General features: G+C 42.9%; 1 long non-coding RNA gene across 1 annotated transcript in view; it reads left to right on the forward strand.

Annotated features, from left to right (window-relative positions):
• The window catches only part of LOC141581717 (uncharacterized), a 52184-nt gene that overhangs the window by 10513 nt on the left and 27678 nt on the right, over nucleotides 1-13993 (forward strand). Inside the window, exon 2 of the long non-coding RNA XR_012514473.1 lies at nucleotides 9750-9844. This is a non-coding gene — a long non-coding RNA (uncharacterized LOC141581717). The remainder of the gene's footprint in view (nucleotides 1-9749; nucleotides 9845-13993) is intronic.

Below are 13993 nucleotides of genomic sequence, written 5' to 3' on the forward strand. Positions count from 1 at the left end.
AAATACAACAACAACAACAACAACAACAAATTAGCTGGGCGTGGTGGAACGTGCCTGTGGTCCCAGTTACTCAGGAAGCTGAGAGGAGGATCATTTGAGCCCTGGAAGTCGAGGCTACATGAGCTGTGATCATACCACCTCACTCCATTCCAGAATGGAAAATCACTTGAACCCGGAAGGCAGAGGTTGCAGTGAGCCAAGATCGTGCCATTGCACTCCAGCCTGGGCAACAGAGTGAGACTCCCATCTCCAAATAAAAGAGGATAATTTAAAGAAAGTATTTTTTTCTGTCCTATTAAATACTACTTCTGTTCTGGGCGACAGAGCTAAGATCCTGTCTCAAAATAAAACAAAATATGGCCAGGCATTGTGGCTCATGCTTGTAATCCCAGCATCTTGGGAGACCAAGGCAAGGAGGGAGGATTGCTTGAGCTCAGGAGGCAGAGGCGGTGCTGGTGTTGCTGCACTCCAGCCCTCACAACAAAGCAAGACCCTGTATCAATAAAAATAAATAAAGCTGGGCGCAGTGGTTTATGCCTGTAATTCCAGCAGTTTGGGAGGCTGAGGCGGGTGAATCACTTGAGGTCAGGAGTTTGAGACCAGCCTGGCCAGTATGGTGAAACGCTGTTTCTATTAAAAATAATTTTTAAAAATGGCTGAGCGTGGTGGCTCATGCCTGTAATCCCAGCACTTTGGGAGGCTGAGGTGGGCAGATCACAAGGTTACGGGTTCGAGACTAGCCTAGCCAACATGGCGAAACCCTGTCTCTACTAAAAATACAAAAATTATCTGGGTGTGGTGGTGGTAGTAATCCCAGCTACTTGATAGGCTGAGGCAGGAGAATTGCTTGAACTCAGGAGGTGGTGGTTGTAGTGAGCTGAGATCATGCCACTGCACTTCAGCCTGGGTGACAGAGTGAGACTCTGCCTCAAAAAATAAAAGAAAAAGAAAAAAATACAGAAAAATTAGCTGATGTGGTGGTGGGCACATGTAGTCCCAGCTACTCTGCAGTCAGAGGCAGGAGAATCACTTGAACTTAGGAGGCAGAGGTTGCAGTGAGCCAAGATTGTGCCATTGCACTCCAGCCTGGGCAACAGAGTAAGATTCCATCTCAAAAAAAAAAAAAAAAAAAAATTAAATAAATTTTTTCTATCCTCCTAAATACTTCTTATGTTCTATTAAATAATTTTTTTTAAATGGGAAGTGCCATGTCTCTGAACAGTAAATTCATTAGCTACGTGTGGTGACATGTGCCTAGTTCTTTTTTTTATTTTTATTTATTTTTAATTTATTTTTATCTTTTTTTTTTTTTTTTCTTTAAAGACAGGGTTTCATCATGTTGGCCAGGCTGGTCTTGAACTCTTGACCTTAGGTGATCTGCCCGCCTCGGTCTCCCAAAGTGCTGAGATTATAGGTGTCAGCCACCATGCCCGGCCTATTTTTATTTTTTAAAGATGGGGTTTTTCCATGTTGGACAGGCTGGTTTTGAACTCCTGACCTCAAGTGATCCACCTGCCTTGGCCTCCCAAAGTGCTGGGACTATAGGCGTGAGCCACCGCGCCTGGCTTCTATTAAACAATTCTTTTTTTTTTTTTTTTTTTCTTTTCTTTTCTGAGATGGAGTTTCGCTCTTGTTGCCCAGGCTGGAGTGCAATGGCGTGATCTCGGCTCACCGCAACCTCCGCCTCCTGGGTTCAGGCAATTCTCCTGCCTCAGCCTCCTGAGTAGCTGGGATTACAGGCACACGCCACCATGCCCAGCTAATTTTTTGTATTTTTTTTTTTAGTAGAGACGGGGTTTCACCATGTTCACCAGGTTGGTCTCGATCTCTCGACCTTGTGATCCACCCGCCTCAGCCTCCCAAAGTGCTGGGATTACAGGCTTGAGCCACCGTGCCCGGCCTCTATTAAACAATTCTTATCAGACCCCATGAAATGCAACACCAAATATTGAAGCAAATTCTGTGTGAGTAGACTTGGCAGGTCAGTCATTGCAAAGCACCAGAGAAGTATGAAAAATACTCCCATGTGAGAAAAACTGCTAAAAAATTAATTTCCAGATGGTCAAAGTTCAGGCTTGACTCATGTGGAATTTTTTAAAAATAAAAAACACTGAAACTTGGAAACCCCAGAAAACTATAATTCTTATTAGTTGACTGAAATTACTAAGTGAACAAGCCACAGTATTTAAAGAACTGTTAACGGAGGAGCTCCTTTTCAACGAGAAATGGGTGCTGCAATTTTGCCAGCAGGTGGCAGCAGAGAGCTGTATACGACAACTCGATTTTTCAAATGAAGCAGGGGGGAAATCCTAAAGGTAGAAAACTAGAAAGCACTTTAGCTGACACAGAACACTCCGATTCTACAGATTAGAAAGCTGGGTTCCAAAGCGATTACCTGACTTTCTAAGGCAAAATTCTTCATTGAAATAAATTCCTTGAGGTCGGGCACGGTGGCACATGCCGTAATCCCAGCACTTTGGGAGGCCCAGGCGGTGAATCACCTTAGTTAGGAGTTCCAGACCAGCCTGGCCAACATGGCAAAATCCCTTACCTACTAAAAACACAAAAATTAGCCCAGTGTGGTGGTGCACACCTGTGGTCCCGGCTACTCAGGAGGCTGAGGCAGGAGAATCGCTTGATCCTGGGAGGCAGAGGTTGCAGCGAGCCAAGATTGCACCACTGCACTCCAGCCTGGGCAGCAGAGCAAGGCTCCATCTTAAAAAAAAAAAAAAAAAGAAAAAAGAAAAAGAAATAAATTCCTTAAGAGCTGGGAGCAATGGCATGCACCTGTAGACTATATACCCAGCAACTCAAGAGGCTGAAAAAGGAGGATAGCTTGAGTCCAGGAGTTCTGGGCTATAGTGCACCTAACTGTGCCTGTGAATACACTGCATTCAAACCTGGGCAATATAACAAGACCTCGTCTCTAATAAATAAACAAAATTTGTGAAATATGCAAATTTCATTTATATGTATATTATGCTTAGTGTAAGCAAAATTATTTTAATTTTTTGAGACTGGGTCCTGCTCTGTCGCTCAGGCTGGAGAGGTACAATCATGGCTCACTGTAGCCCTAACGTCATAGGCTGAAGCAGTCCTCCTGCCTCGGCCTCCCAAAGTGCTGGAATTACAGGTGTGAGCCATTGTAACTGGCTGCAAATTTAATTCGACATGAAAAACTATAATATAATATTAAGTTATGAGAGAAAAAGCTTTAGAATATTTCCAGAACTTCCCCCACACTTTTTTTTTGAGACCAAGTCTCCTTCTGTCGCACAGGCTGGTATGCAGTGGTGCAATGTCAGCTCACTGCAACCTCTGCCACCCAGGTTCAAGCAATTCTCCTGCCTCAGCCTCCCAGGTAGCTGGGATTACAGGCACCTGCCACCATGCTTAGCTGATGTTTGTGTTTTTTAGTTGGCCAGGCTGGTCTTGAACTCCTGACCTCAGGTGATCCACCTGCCTCGGCCTCCCGAAGTGTTGGGATTACAGGCGTGAGCCACCACACTCCGTCAATTTTTTTTTCATTACAAAGTCAAGGACAACCAATCCAAAATTTTATAAGCTCCCAATTTATTACAAAATGAAGAAACACCAAAGCAGTGTTAATAAAATTTGTGTTACATTAAAAATATTTACATTTAATAAGTTAGAATCCTAAACCAAGAAATGCATTGCAATGTAACTGTGCCCATCATGAAGTAATAATAGGACATATAAAATGTTAATTCACAGGGCACTAAAGGAGGTGGGCTGGTGTTGGGACATATGCTTAAGGCTGTGTAATAGATATCTTGATTTATTCTTCTTTTTCAAAGCAACAACATAAAGTAATAGGGATATCTTCATTTATTCTTGTTTGCTTTTGAGACTGTGTTGTGCTTTCATTGGAGATGAGGTCAAAGTTGAACGTGACAACACTTTGTGACGATGGGGGCTCAGTTAGGCAGCTTTCTGGACCCCCATGATAAAAAGTCCTACATACTTTCTTATGTAATAGTAGAGATACTTGGTACTTTATCCTAGAAAAATGTTTTTCTTGTCAAACATGACAGGCTGCTTATGTGGTTGTATTTTATTTGTTTAGTTTTTGAGACGGAGTGTCATTCCATCACCCAGGCTGGAGTGCAGTGGCACAATTTCAGCTCACTTCAACCTCTGCCTCCTGGGTTCAGGTGATTCTCCTGCCTCACCCTCCCGAGTAGCTGGAATTACAGGCATGTGTCCCCACACCTGGCTAATTTTTGTATTTTTTGTAGAGAGAGGGTTTCACCATGTTGGTGAGGCTGGTGTTGAACTCCTGACCTCAAGTTATCTGCCCTCCTTGACCTCTCAAAGTGCTGGGATTACCAGCGTCAGGCACTGCATCTGGCCTGAGGGTGTATTTTATGTGTTGTTCCTTTGTTAATGTTGGAAAATGGCTGAGGAAGCTAATGGGCTGCACACAGCCAAAGGACATAGTGGCTCGGGTCTGTATCCTTCGAGGTACTATAGGAGATTCAGCAAAACTTTACTATACCTCCAAAGAGGGCATTTCTCCTTTTAGCCACTTGCATAAAGAAGAATGAGTTTATTATGTATCGAAGTTGTTTGTCCATCGCAAGTATTTTTTCATAGGGTTATGGTCATCACACGGCACCATAAAGGCATCAGGAAAGAAGCAACCTAGATAGGTCCGATCAAGTAGATGGCCTTGGTGTTGATTCTGGCCAGATTTACAAATAAAACCCAAACTTAAATATATATAGAGAGAGTTAGGATTTTCTTTTAAAAATTACATTTACGACCAGGCATGGTGGCCCATACCTGTAATCCCAGTTCATACCTGGAACGCAGCACTTTGAGAGGCTGACATGGGAGGATCACTTGAGCCCAGGAGTTTGAGAACAGCATGGGTAACATGGTGAAACAAAAAATGCTACCAAAACATTTAAAAAATGAGCCAGGTGTGGTGCCGCCCACCTGTAGTCCCAGCTACCTGGGAGGCTGAGGCCGGAGGATCGCTTGAGCCTGGGAGGTTGAGGCTAGAGTGAACCACATTCACACTACTGCACTCCAGCCTGGGTGACAGAGTGAGGCCCTGTCTCAAAAAAAGTATTAAATATTGAATAGATCAAAAGAATATTTGCAAAATATGTGTAAGAAAGAATCATGATGCGGCGGACCCTCATGTGTTCCCCACCACTCAGTGCCAGATTATGTCACTGCGAACTTTGGAATCCACTGGGATTCCCTCCCAAGCCCCCTCTCTTCCTTCTCTCCTTGGAGGTAACTATTATCCTGAATTTGTGTATTTATTTATTGATTGATTGATTGAGATGAAGTCTTGCTCCTCTTCCCCAGGCTGGAGTGCAATGGCACGGTCTCGGCTCACCGCAACCTCTGCCTCCTGGGTTCAAGTGATTCTCGTGCATCAGCCTCCAGAGTAGCTGAGATTACATGTGCATGCTGCCACGCCTGGCTAATTTTTGTATTTTTAGTAGTAATTTTTAGCATATTTTTAGTAATTTTGTATTTTTATTACTATGTTGGCCAAGACTGGTCTTGAACTCCTGACCTCAGGTGATCTGCCTGCCTCGGCCTCCCAAAGTGCTGGAATTACAGGTGTGAGCCACTGTTCCAGGCCCTGAATTTGTGTTTTTAAATTCCTGTTTTTAATTATAGTTTACCACGTGTTTGTATTCCTAATATTTATATGTATATAGGTGCTTAAAATTTTTGTTGTTGTTTTTTGAGATGGAGTCTCACTCTGTCACCAGGCTGGAGTGTGGTGGTGCCATTTTGGCTCACTGCAACCTCCGCCTCCTGGTTCAAGAGATTCTCCTGCCTCTGCCTCCTGAGCATATAGGCGTGTGCCAGCATGCATACAAAATCAAGCACGATGGCCAAGCATGGTGGCTCATGCCTTAATCCCGGCACATTGGGAGGCTGAGGTGGGGGGAATCTCCTGAGGTCAGGAGTATGAGACCAGTCTGACCACATGGTGAAACTCTGTCTCTACTAAAAATACAACAATTAGCTGGGCATGGTGGTGGGCGCCTATAGTCCCAGCTACTCGGGAAGCTGAGGCAGGAGAATTGCTTGAACCCCAGAGGCAGAGATTGCAGCGAGCCGAGATTGTACCACTGCACTCTAGCCTGGGTGAGAGAGCAAGACCCTGTTTCAAACAAACAAACAAAAGTAATAAAAAATAAACAACAAAATGAACACACGTGAATCTCTTACCAGTGAAGCAAGAGGACACTGTCATATTCAGGGAGCCCATGTGCCAATTCTTAATTGCATCTCCTTTTTTCATTCAGAGAAGAATACTATCTGGAACTGTATTAATGACTTTTTTTTTTTTTGAGTCCGAGTCTCACTCTGTTGCTTAGACTGGAGTGCGATGGCGTGATCTTGGCTCACTGCAACCTCCTCCTCTCAGGTTCAACCAATTCTCCTGCCTCAGCCTTCCGAGTAGCTGGGATTACAGGCACATGCCACCATGCCTGGCTAATTTTTGTATTTTTAGTAGAAACAGGGTTTCACCATATTGGCCAGGCTGGTCTCTTGACCAGGCTGATCTCAGACTCCTGACCTTGTGATCTGCCTGTTTTGGTCTCCCAAAGTGCTGGGATTACAGGCATGAGCCACTGTGCCTGGCCTAACCACTTTTTTATAGTGTAAAATATACATAACATAAAAGTTACCATTTGAACTATTTTTAAGTGTACAGTTCTGTGGCATTAAGTACATTCACATTGCTATGCAACTATGAGCACCATGCATCTCCAGAACTTTTTCAGCTTCCCCAAATGAAGCACTGTATCCGTCAAACAATAACTTAACTCCCCACTTCTGCCTCTCCCCAGTCCCTGGCACCCCCCCATTCTACTTTCTGTCTCTGTGATTTCAACTGCTCCAGCTATAGGTAGAATCATTCAATATTTGTCCTCTTGTGACTGGCTTATTTGGTTGTTAAGGTTCATCCATGTTGTAGTATGTGTCAGAATTTTCTTCTATTTAAAGGCTACATATTATTCTATCGTATGTATAAACCACATTTTATTTATCTATTCATCTGTTGATGGACATAGGTTGCTTCTATCTCTTGGTTATTGTGAATAATTGTGCTATGTACATGGATGTCTAAATACTATTAGAGTCCCTGCTTTCATGTCTTTTGGGTGTATACCCAGAAGAGAAATTAGTAGGTGATATCATAATTCTATGTTTAATTTTTTTTTTTTGAGATGAAGTTTTGTTCTTGTTGCCCAGGCTAGAGTGCAATGACAGCATCTTGGCTCACTGCAACCTCTGCCTCCTGAGTTCAAGTGTTTCTCCTGCCTCAGCCTCCCAAGTAGCTGGGATTACAGGTGCCTGTCACCACGCCTGGCTTTTTTTTTTTTTTTTTTTTTTTTCACCATGTTGGCCAGGCTGGTCTCAAACTCCTGACCTCAGGTGATCCATCCGCCTCAGCCTCCCAAAGTGCTGGGATTACAGGTATGAACCACTGCACCCGGCCCTATGTTTAATTTTTTGAAAAACTGCCACACTCTGCACCATTTTACATTGTTACCAGCAGTGTGCAAGTGTTCCAATTTTTCCGCATCTTCACCAACAACTTTTTATTTTCTGTTTTCTTGATAGTGGCATCGTAATGGGTATGAAGTGATAGCTTATTGTTTTTTTTTTCTTTTCTTTTCTTTTTTTTTTTTGGTGATGCTTTGTTTTAATTATCATGATGGTTTTGATTTGCATTTCCCTACCCTAATGATAAGTGATATCGAGCATCTTTTATTTATTTAGAGACAGAGTTTTGCTTTTGTTGCCTAGGCTGGAGTGCAATGGCAAGGTCTTGGCTCACTGCAACCTCCACCTCCCAGGCAGTGATTCTCCTGCCTCAGCCTCCAGAGTAGCTGGGATTACAGGTGCATACCACCATGCTCGGCTAAATTTTGTATTTTTAGTAGAGAAGGGGTTTCACCATGTTAGCCAGGCTGGTCTTTAACTCCTGACCTCGTGATCTGCCTGCCTTGGCCTCCCAAAGTGCTGGGATTTCAGGTGTGAGCCACCATGCCCGGCCTTGACTCATTTGTAGTTAATTTTATTACATGGTGTAAGTTAAGGGTTCAACTTCATTTTTTTTGCATGTGGATGTCCAGTTTTTTTCAACACTATTTGTTGAAAAGATTGTCCTTTCCCCCACTGAATGGTCATGGCATCCTTGTTGAAAATCATTTGACTATATATGCAAGTGTTTTTCTGGGCTCTATTCTATTCTATTGGTCTATTTTTCTGTCTTTATGCAGTGCCATAACCATTCCAAAAATAATCTTTACCTCCTATAGAGTACTCTAATCTGTTTACTGTTTAATTTTGTCTCATATATTTTTTTAAGTGGAATCACACAGTATGTATACTCTTGTAACTTGCTTCTTTATTGGATATTGCTCTTTCACAATATTTTTGCAAGACTCCCCTGATATGGTTTGGATTAGTGTCCCTGCCCAAATCTCCCGTGGACTTGGAAGACGGGCCTGGTAGTTGGTGACTGGATCAAGGGGGTGAATTTCCTCTTTGCTATTCTTGTAATAGTGAATGAGTTCTCACAAGATCTGATGGTTTAAAAGTGTGTGGCATCTCCCCGCTTGCTCTCTCACTCTCCTTCTCTGCCGCGGTAAGACGGTAAGACGTGGTTGCTTCCCCTTGGCTTTCTGCCGTGATTGTAAGTTTCCTGAGGCCTCCCAGCCATGCTTCCTTATATAGCCTATGGAACTGAGTCAAAAAAAAACCTCTTTTTAAAATTACATTACCCAGTCTCAGGTAGTTTTTATTTTTTATTTTTTAGAGACAGGGTTTCACCATATTGGTCAGGCTGGTCTCGAACTTTGAACTTCAGGTGATCCGCCTGCCTTGGCCTCCCAAAGTGCTCAGATTACAGGCATAAGCCACTGCACCCAGCCCTTTTTTTTTTTTTTGAGATGGAGTTTTGCTCTTGTTGCCCAGGCTGGAGTGCAATGGCATGATCTCAGCTCACCACAACCTCTGCTTCCTGGGTTCAAACAATTCTCCTGCCTCAGCCTCCCTAGTGGCTAGGATTATAGGCATGCACCACCATGCTTGGCTAATTTTGTATTTTCAGTAGCGATGGGGTTTTGCCATGTTGGTCAGGCTGGTCTTAAACTCCTGACCTCAGGTGATTTGCCTGCCTCTGCCTCCCAAAGTGCTGGATTATAGGCGTGAGTCACGGTGCCCAGCCTCAGGAGGTTTTTTTTTTTTTTTTTTTTGAGATGGAGTTTCGCTCTTGTTACCCAGGCTGGAGTGCAATGGCATGATCTCGGCTCACCGCAACCTCCGCCTCCTGGGTTCAGGCAATTCTCCTGCCTCAGCCTCCTGAGTAGCAGGGATTACAGGCACGTGCCACCATGCCCAGCTAATTTTTTGTATTTTTAGTAGAGACGGGGTTTCACCATGTTGACCAGGATGGTCTCGATCTTTTGACCTCATGATCCACCCGCCTCGGCCTCCCAAAGTGCTGGGATTACAGGCTTGAGCCACTGCGCCAGGCCGACAGGAGTTCTTCATAGCAGTGTGAGAATATGGATGGTCTTCCATATCAATATATGTAGCTAGAGCTTATTAATTGTTCCTGATATATGGCATTCTGATAAGTGAATGTACCATGATTTATTCATTCTACTGTTGAGGAATACCTGAGTCGTTTACATTATTTTGTTATTACAAATATTGCTTTATTTGTTTTAAAGGTCTCCTGGTGCAAGTGCACAAGGATTTATCTGAGGTGTATGGCTAGAAACAGAATTGCTTGGTCTTAGAAACTGCCCGTCTTCAACTTCCACAGGTAATGACAAACTGTTTACCAACGTGGCTGTAACAACTTATACTCTCATTCCTGAATATGTAATTTCCTGTTGTTCCATACCCTTGCCTGACATTTAGTACTAAGACTTTTTTTTCTTTCCGTCTCAATAATAATAATAATAATAATAATAATACAGCAAGTGAGACTTCACTGGATAAAAAGATGGCCCATTTATCTCCTAAGCCACCTGGGGTTGGAAGTTATTATTATTATTATTATTTTTTGAGAAAGAAAAAAGAATAATAAGAAAAAGAATAAAGAAGAGGAAGAAAGAGAAAGAGGAAGAGAGAGAATGGGGGTATTGCTTTGTTACCCGGGCTAGAATGCAGTCTAAATATGGGTATGCCTATAATTGTCCTTAGTAATGGAGACATGAAAGAAAATGAGGGAAGAGAATAACAAACAAGGAGCCAACCAACATTTCATTTAAACTTCTAAGTTAATATGATGTAGTACTGATAAGAGTGTATATTTTGTGTAAAGTGGAGAGTTCTATAAATGTTAATTACGTTTACTTGTTCCAGATCTGAGTTCAAGTCCTGGATATCGTTGTTAATTTTCTGTCTCATTGATCTGTCTAATATTAATGTTGAAGTCTCCCACTATTATTATGTGGGAGTCTAAGTCTCTTTATTAGTCTTGTATGTCTGGGTATTCCTGTATTGGGTGCGTATATATTTAGGATCTTTAGCTCTTCTTGTTGTTGCATTGATCCTTTTATCATTATATAATGTCCTTCTTTGCTTCTTTTGATCTTTGTTGCTTTAATGACTATTTTATCAGAGGCAAAAATTGTAACTTCTGCTTTTTATTTATTTATTTTAGCTCTCTGTTTGGTTGGTAAATCTTTCTCCATCCCTTGTTTTGAGTCTTTATGTATCCTTGAATGTGAGATGGGTCTGGATGCAGCATACTGATGGGTTTTAGTTTTTTATCCAGATTGCCTGTCTGTCTTTGGATTGGGGGATTTAGTCAATGTAAATTTAGAATTAATAATGATATATGTGAGTTTAATACTGCCATTTAATATTAGCTGGCTATTTTGCCCATTAGTTGATGTAAATTCTTCATTATATTGATGCTCTTTGCTTTTTGGTATTTTTTTAGAAAGGCTGATACTGTTTGTTCCTTTCTATGTGTAGTGGTTCTTTGAGAAGCTCTTGTAAAGCAGGCCTGGTGGTGATGAAATCTCAGAGTGCTTGCTTGTTCCCAAAAAAACTTTATTTTTCCTTCACTTATGAATCTTAGTTTGGCTGGATGTGAAATTCTTGGTTGAAAGTTCTTTTCTTTAAGGATGTTGAATATTGGTCCCCACCCTCTTCTGGCTTGTAGAGTTTCTGCTGAGAGATCTGCTGTTAAGTCTGATAGGCTTCCCTTTGTGGGTAACCTGACCTTTCTCTCTGGCTGCCTTTAGTATTTTCTCCTTCATTTCAACCCTGGTGAATCTGACGATTATGTGCCTTGGAGTTGCTCTTCTTGAGGAATATCTTTGTGGTGTTCTCTGTATTACCTGGAGTTGAATATTATCCTGCCTTACTAGGTTGGGAAATTTTTCCTGAATAATATCCTGAAGCGTATTTTCCAGCTTGGATTCATTCTCTTCGTCGCATTCAGGTACACCTATCAAGCGTAGATTAGGTCTTTTCACATAGTCCCATATTTCTTGGAGACTTTGCTCGTTCCTTTTTATCTTTTTTTCTCTAATCTTGTCTTCTTGTTTTATTTCATTGAGTTGGTCTTTGACCTCTGATATCCTTTCTTCTGCTTGATCAATTCGGCTGTTAAAACTTGTGCATACTTCACATAGTTCTCGTATTGTGTTTTTCAGCTCCATCAATTCACTTATTTTCCTCTCTAAATTGTGTATTCTTGTTAACATTTTGTCAAACCTTTTTTCAAAGTTCTTAGTTTCTTTGGATTGGGTTAGAACAAGTTCTTTTAATTCACAGAAGTTTCTTATCCACATTTTGAAGCCTGCTTCTATAATTGGAACACACTCGTTCTCCATCAAGCCTTGTTCCGTTGCTGATGAGGAACCGTGATCCCCTGCTGAGGGAGAGGCATTCCGATTTTGGGTATTCTCAGCCTTTTTTGGCTGTTTTCTTCCCTTCGTTGTAGATGTATCCATCTGTGGTCTTTATAACTACCGTCTTTGTAATTGGGTTTCTGAGTGGACGTCTAACTTATTGATTCTCAGTGCCGAAATCCGAGCAACCCACTGCGCCGGCTAAATCAGCGGCGTTAAGATTGATGGTGCTTTTCTGACTCTGCACCGAGAACCGAGAACCGACGCTCTGAGGCGCCGGCAAAACCGCCTCGCCGGTCACAAGAGTCGCACTGGCGACCCGTGGGGCTCCTCCGCTGGGAATCTCCTGGTGCGTGAGCAACAAGAATTCATGTGAAGGTGTGGTATCCTCTCGTTCTTTGCGCTTTCACTGGGAGCTACAATCCCGAGCTACAAGTGATCAGCCATCTTGGATCTCTCTCGGAAGTTATTTTTCTAGTACTAAGACTTTATTTATTATTATTTTTTTTTTGCCAATTTGATAGTTGTAAATGGTATCTCATTATTATTATTATTTAGTTAGGGTCACGCTTTGTCACAGAGGCTGGAGTGCAGTGGTGCTTTCATAACTCGCTGTAACCTTGAGCTCCTGGGCTCAAGCAATCCTTCTGCCTCAGCCTCCTGAGTGGCTGGGACTACAGGTGCACATTGTCATGGCCACCGAATTCTTTTTGGTAGAGACAGTGGTCTCACTATGTTCCCAGGCTGGTCTCCAACTCCTGGCCTCAGGCAGTCCTCCCACCTCAGCCTCTCAAGGTGCTGGGATTATAGGCATGAGCCACTGCACCTGGCCAGTGTTTTTTTTATTTTTTTATTTTTTTTTTGAGATGGAGTTTCGCTCTTGTTACCCAGGCTGGAGTGCAATGGCATGATCTCGGCTCACCGCAACCTCCGCCTCCTGGGTTCAGGCAATTCTCCTGCCTCAGCCTCCTGAGTAGCTGGGATTACAGGCACACGCCACCATGCCCAGCTGATTTTTTGTATTTTTAGTAGAGACGGGGTTTCACCATGTTGACCAGGATGGTCTCGATCTCTCGACCTCGTGATCCACCCGCCTCGGCCTCCCAAAGTGCTGGGATGACAGGCGTGAGCCACCAGTGTTTTTTGATTTTTGTTTTTCTGATTGATTACTACTTAGGCTGAGCGTCTTTCTTGTATGTTCATTAGTCTTTGGAGTTCCTTTTTTCTGAAGATCATGCCCATGTCTTCCCATTTTCCCGCTGTGTTGTCTTTTTACTGATTGTATTTCTTTCTGTATTCTAGATAATTTTTTTTCTTATAATGGTATCTTTTCACGAACAGATGTCCTTTTATTTTTAATTTTTTTAGTTTTTTGAGATGGGGTTTCACCGTGTTGGCCAGGCTGATCTCAAACTCCTGACCTCAGGTGATCCGCCTGCCTCAGCCTCCCACAGTGCTGGGATGACAGGCTTGAGCCGCTGCACCCAGCCAGATGTCCTTTTAACGTGAATGTATAGAATGTCTCAATCTTGGCACTATGGACATTTTGGGCTGGAAATTCCTTGTGTGTGTGTTTGTGTGTTTGTGTGCTGGGAGCTGTCCCATGTATTGTGGGATACCAGCATCCCTGGCCTCTGTCCATTAGATACCAATAGCACTCTTCTGTCCAAATTATGATAACCAAAGATGCCTCCAGACATTGCCGGAAGTACCCTGGGGGCAAAATTGCCTTTCTGCCTCTTGTTTAAGAAATCCTCCACTATTCTGGCTGGGCATGGTGGCTCATGCCTGTAATACTAGCACACTGAGAAACTGAGGTGGGCAGATCACCTGAGGTCAGGAGTTGGAGAACAGCCTGGCCAACATGATGAAACCCCATCTCTACAAAAATACAAAAATTAGGGCCAGGCATGGTGGCTCACACCTGTAATCCCAGCAGTTTGGGAGGCTGAGGTGGGTAGATCACAAGGTCAGGAGTTGGAGACCGACCTGGCCAACATGGTGAAACCCTGTCTCTACTCAAAATACAAAAAATTAGCTGGCTGTGGTGGCAGGCACCTGTAATCCCAGCTACTTGGGAGGCCGAGGCAGGAGAATCACTT

This window comes from Saimiri boliviensis, chromosome 17 (genome assembly GCF_048565385.1).
Source record: "Saimiri boliviensis isolate mSaiBol1 chromosome 17, mSaiBol1.pri, whole genome shotgun sequence".
In the NCBI taxonomy this organism is placed as follows: Eukaryota; Metazoa; Chordata; class Mammalia; order Primates; family Cebidae; genus Saimiri; species Saimiri boliviensis.